The sequence below is a fragment of the Drosophila simulans genome, chromosome 2L (assembly GCF_016746395.2).
Source record: "Drosophila simulans strain w501 chromosome 2L, Prin_Dsim_3.1, whole genome shotgun sequence".
Classification (NCBI taxonomy): Eukaryota; Metazoa; Arthropoda; class Insecta; order Diptera; family Drosophilidae; genus Drosophila; species Drosophila simulans.
The window spans coordinates 17845512-17851511 of record NC_052520.2 but is presented as its reverse complement, the minus strand read 5'-3'; positions in this window follow the sequence as shown (position 1 = coordinate 17851511).

Genomic DNA, 6000 nt, shown 5'->3' with positions numbered 1-6000 from the left:
AAATATTAAAAAATACGTCGCAAAATATTTTGTGTATTTATTTTATCTGAGACTCGAAAGAGTATGTTTCCTTTTACTCTGAATGAAGTCAAAAAATATTTATTTTTTTTTTTTAACAAATAATAGGTTTTTATTATTATTTTGTCATTTTTCCAGTGCAAAGCCACTCGCAGTGTGTTTCTAAAGAGGGAGACAGGAAGACAGCTTTTAATTGCGAGCGCTTTGGCAAATGCACTGCAGGTTGCAGGTTAAATGTAGCACGTTGCAGGTTGCTGGTTGGCGGATACCCACCGAAACCCGGTGACTGATTCAAAGTTTTATTTGGCAGCAAGTGCTGCGCTTAACCAACCCGAAAGCAAACCCCAGCAGCGGTGCCGAGCATTAAAGCCAAGTGCAAACATGACAATGACAGGCAACAGGCGACGACTGGCAGAAGGGGAGGGGATCAAGGATGCTGGGTATCCTGTGGAGGAGGCGACAAGCGGCAACAGCCAAAGATTATTCCTGGTGCTTAAATTTGAACGTCAGGCTGGCTGGAGACGTGAGTGAGATGCGTGTCATGCTCTAATGCTCATTGCGCAATCAGTTGGTCTGAGCTTCTTAACTTGGCTTGAAGCGATGCGAGCGTGGCACACAAACACGCCCTGATTCGAGGCTATTGGTTTAAGCAAAATCTGTTGATTGCGGTGGGTGGCTGGCTGTTGGTAGTAACCTTAGTTGTAAACAAATAAATACATTGCAAAATATTTAATCTTAATTTGACTGTGTAATTTAACATGCATTTCAGCAAAAATATTTAAGTAATCGGAATTTAGATTGTCACATTAAAATAAGAATTATCGTATCACATTAAAATAATAACATCAAGGAAGTGAAAGCTTATTGAGAGTTAAGGGATGCACTAATTTTTGCAACAGGTTAGTTTATCAAATTCTATGCAAATTTTCTAACTACTGTATAACTCCGCATTTTATGCCTGCAGCTGCAACTCGATAGCAAAACAATTAAAACATTACACATATTAAAGTGATAAATTATTGAGACCTAAGTGAAAGATTAGATGGTTATAATCATAATCTTATGTAATCATAGTAAGTGCTTGCAATTGGGCCATAATTGTGCTTACAACTGAACTGTTCTGACTGACAAAACCTAAGTTGCTAGACCACAGCTTTAAGCCAGATTCGCAATCAATCATGGCACACGAAATCAATGCCACGTGCTATAATTTTGCATGCGATGAGGCAAGATGTGTGCTCGAAATTATTTGTGGTAATTGTGGGGATGTGGGTCTTTTGCGTGAAAAGAGTTCTGCCAGTTTTAGGTAACATTAATGCGCATTTAGCATTCGTTTTGCCCTGGCATAAATGCTGATTTGTTGGCACCGGGGGCGATAGAGTCGTTGATGCTCGTCTAACGTGCCTGGAAATTTTAATGAGCGAGAATATAAATATTTGGGCGGCATTGAAAATCAGTTTCGTGTTCAACACATGTTTAGAATATTAGGGCTTACAGCAAAGCGAAAGTCAAATTACATGTGAACTTTTAGGGAAAATTCGATGAGTTGCTACGTTTTCCAAAACATATTTGCCATCGTGAAGGGTTTCCAAAATAGGCATTTCTCTTATAATTGCATATTCACTATTTTCTGTTTTGGTAGCGTTTAATTTATAAGCGTTGAGTTTTATCAATTCAATATTGGTATCTACTTGGTGCATCCAATAATTTGTGTTTTCTTTCCTGAGCACATACGGCATTAACGAAGCCTACAATTCAGCGTCTTATTAGCATGAAAATGTATCTAAATGGCAGTTGATTATTATTCATTGTCTGCTCATTTCGACTGACTTTATTCCCTTTATATTTCTGGATTCCCTACCTCCAGCGATACGAACACGGGGCGTCAATTATGCTAACAACCTCAAACACTCATAATCACTCCACAGGCAATCGTTTAGATAAGAGCGCGCCCGTCGCGTTAAGTAAACGCTGCGGGATATGCGATGGCATTAGGGAAAAACTCCGGTCGGAAAAGCGGGAAAAGTCTAGGCGCAGCATTGGGAAACAAAAGCACGATAAGTGCCATAAACAAGGACGAAACTTTCGCTAAAGGAGGAAAAGAGGCAAAAGTCCAATAAAAGTCACGCAGTCCACGATACAGAAGAGTCAGCAGAAAAGTCGGACAAGTCCGATTCGCCGGGCAGGAGTTTATAAAATAAAATGTAACAGCAAAACTGCGTGATACAATAATTGCTCCAAGGAAACCCTTGCGTACAATTTGCAACTAGGTGGCAACACCAAGTCGCTTTTCCAGCTTTTCCTGTTTTTTTCCCGCCCCTGTCCGTTTTGTTCAACCGGTAACAACTCTCTGAGGACGAGATTTATGCGATTGCCGATAAGGACACTCGGCCAAGGAGTCGTCGAGTCAAGTCCTTTGTCGTGTAATGGCATTCGTAAGCGTTCCCAACGGCAGCTCCTTGAGGCAATCACATTGTCCTTATTACTCCTTATTACACTCCCCGATTTTCCATTGTACCGCCACGCTAGTTGCGAAATTTCCATTGCCATGGCGAGTTTTTACCCAAATTTATTGTTGCTTAAGTGCTGATTTTAATTAACATTAACATTGAAAAGCAAACAAAAACTCGTGTTTATATTAATTATTCAGTAACAGTCTCGACGGACCAGACCAGCACAATGCTTTTTGTTTACGCATTTGCAGAGTAGCTTTTTAATTGGCCTATTTCGATTGTTTTTTCCAGTAACATATTTATGATAATGTCTTCAGTTGCTTATAGAAAAAAAGGGGGCATAAATTGTGGGGCGTGAGAAGTTGTCTGTAGGCAGCGAAAATACATATTTATGAAAGTTTAAGTTTATGAGTAGCTTTTATCGATAAAGTTATTTTTGACAATGTCTAGACAAGGATATCTTTGCATTGATTTGCATTGCAATAGCTTTGGTAAAGTTTCATAGGGTGAGCTGTTCACTTTTACGTTACAAATGAAAGCGATTTCTTTTCAAAATCCGTATTCGGTTATCTGGGTCATTTATAATAGAGCTAAAAATCGCTCAAAAAAGTGAGTGGTTGAAAAGTTTCTAGCATAATTTACAACTATGCTCTACTTAGCATTCCCATTAAGATCTCGCAGGCAACCTGTGCTGACCCGTGGCACCAAGAAGGGAAACTTCACGGTGCCCAAGTTAATGCGGCTACAAATTCGCGCTATCATCGCGAAGTGCTATCGGCGTCATTCATCATGCGCTGCCAAACAATTGACAACAAGGACGACTAGGACGAAGAGGACGGCGAGGCGCCAGGACACTAAAATCCTCCGAGTAAATCCAGCATTTACCTGCAAATGAAACTTTTGAATTTTGATTGCGTTGGCGTTCGCATCGCGTCGGTGCTGGAGTTCATTGTTATGTTAAAGTGCTTTCTTTTTATCTGCTCCTCTGCTGAGCCAACTCGAACTGGGTCGACAGCGGTGGTGGAAGAGGTTACGATAGCTAAATCAGTACACGAAATGTTCTATGGAACCTATGGAAGTAGTCTATATATTCAATGGCAGTATACGTTGAAATATTAAAAGAATAATTTATGTTTGAAAGCATAATTTATTAGCTTGCCAGATAGACAAACATTTCCTGGGTGAAACAGGTATACCTCTTAGTGGAACGGATTAACAAATGCTTGATATAAAAGATAGCAACATGACCTCAAAAATTTCATCTCTAATAGTTAGTGAGACAGTGGGTGTGCTGTCAGTTCGGGCACTTCATATGCAAAGTATGATCCACCTAATGCGATTTATAGCGCTACTCCTTCGTTTAAGCTAACACGGAAGGGGGTGCAAGTAAGTATATATTGGGCAAAGAGTGCTGAGTAAACTAGATGGAGTGGGTTTGCAACAGCTGCGAGCCGGGTACGTCTCCATATATGTACGTCGGACTCGTTTGTTCCGCCTGTCATGCCCATCATCTCGGGGTATCCAGCCATACTACCATCCTACTATCCTCCCATCCTGCCATGCTGTCAACCGTCAACGCTGTCGCCTTCGTCCTTTGCCTTCGATGATGCTGCGCTTTCGGTTGGGGCGATTATGCCGAGTATGCCATTGTTGCCTCAGCCTCAGGAAATCCATTTGAAATCCCCAGTTTAGTGTGAATTTATACGAAGAAAATTCGCTGTTCTGTCTCTGTTTTTCTATCTGCTTCCGCTGCCCTTTTTTATGCTCCTGCTTACTTCATAAACTCGCTATATTTCGCTGTTTTAATTTAACGCCAGAGGAAGAGATCGTCTGAAAATGAAAATCACCTTCTTCAAATATTCCCCATTTCCCCATTTTTATCGCCGCTATTGTAACATAATTGCTCACGAAAGCTTCCATTTAAAGCAGATTTTTCACTCTTTGTGGACCTCAATTCGATGGCTGAATCGCTGGACGAGGGCCAAAGCAAACTCGGGCACCCGTGTCGTATGCGTAATATTGTTAGCCATTGTTCTTCTCTCCGGTAGTTCCAATCCCCGGCGAATTTTCACTGACGAGTGTATGTCCTTGCGCGGAGGAGAAAGTGGATGAAGGATGGCTGCGTTATGCAAGCATATATTTTTTAACACGAGTGCCGGCAAATGGAAGCAGATGTCTCTGCAGTTCGAGCAAGAAAAGAAAATGTTGCATATAATATTAAAATTTTTTTATTTAACCAATAAACCTTTTTATCTTATCTATGCGGAACAATTTATTTCAACTAAACTTATTATTGTGCAATTCGATATAATAATAAAGCAATTCAGCTGCCGTCAGAATGTCTACAATTTAGAGAAATAGTATATGATTTAAAAAAACGAAGCGCTGACGTGAGCATATGGTCTCTTCAAAGTTGTCCGTCTGCAAGTTAGCGACTCATTAGCAGCTACTTAAAAACTACTCGAGTAACAGCTGTCAGGTATTCGCACTCACACTCGCGATTCAACTCTTGCCACATTCTCAACTCAAGCAAATTGGCTGCCAGGTTTTATTCAGAATGTCGCATGACGGTGCCAACAAGTCAACTGAACTCCATCCAGGTAAACTGACAACTTGGGTCTCCGGGGTCCAACAACTCGGGTTCCCGGTTCTCTGGCGGTTAATTAAAAAATGGAACACTGCCTGTGCGCACACATAGGAAAAAGTGTTGAGGTCTCACTGCTGGGAATAGCGAGATTTTTGCTTAAAGCTGATGATAAATATGGCATGTGCTTTAGTGGGGAATTACACTTCATTTAGTCCTGGCTCACTTCACTTTTTTGCTCAGCAGTTGTGCACCTGTCAATGAGCTCATTAAATTGCCATTTAAGAAGATGGCGTAGAGGAAATGGAGCTTGTGCTTCGCTGATTACCAGCAAGTGCTTAAAGAACTTTCTTTTATTTTTCTTTTGCTTCCAAAGCAAAGTCGAACTGCATTTATAATTAAATATGTCTGCAGTTTCACTTACTTTACGGTTTCAGTCACTTTTTTTATGTTCTTTTTTAAGTCCGAGGGAATTATTTCTGTGAAATGGTTAAATGATTATGGTGATAAGAACGTGGTCTGTAAATAGATAAAAAGTTGGCAAGCTTTCTTCATATACATTTGCAACTCCATTAGGAAATGGTGTGAAACGATAAGAATTGGAGTTTCGAAAAGTAATTCGAAAGAGTGGATTATATGTATACTTGCTTGAAGTTTTAATAATTTGGGGAACTATTTTTGGTAGGAGTACGGAAAAACAGCTTTAAATATTAAAAAAAAAATAAAATTGTACTTAAAGTCCAGCACTTAAAAAGCAATATTCATTCTCTTTCGTTTCTGATATATAATTTCCTGACAGACCAATAAAATTGTCACATTTCGCAACGTGCTCCTGACAGTTGTTTGTGGCCAGAAGCATCGTCTCCATCTTCTTCTGAGCCTGGCTCAAACTGTTTGTTGGGTTTGTACTTTATTGTTGGCCGGGCCGAGCGGGCACCGCCCGGT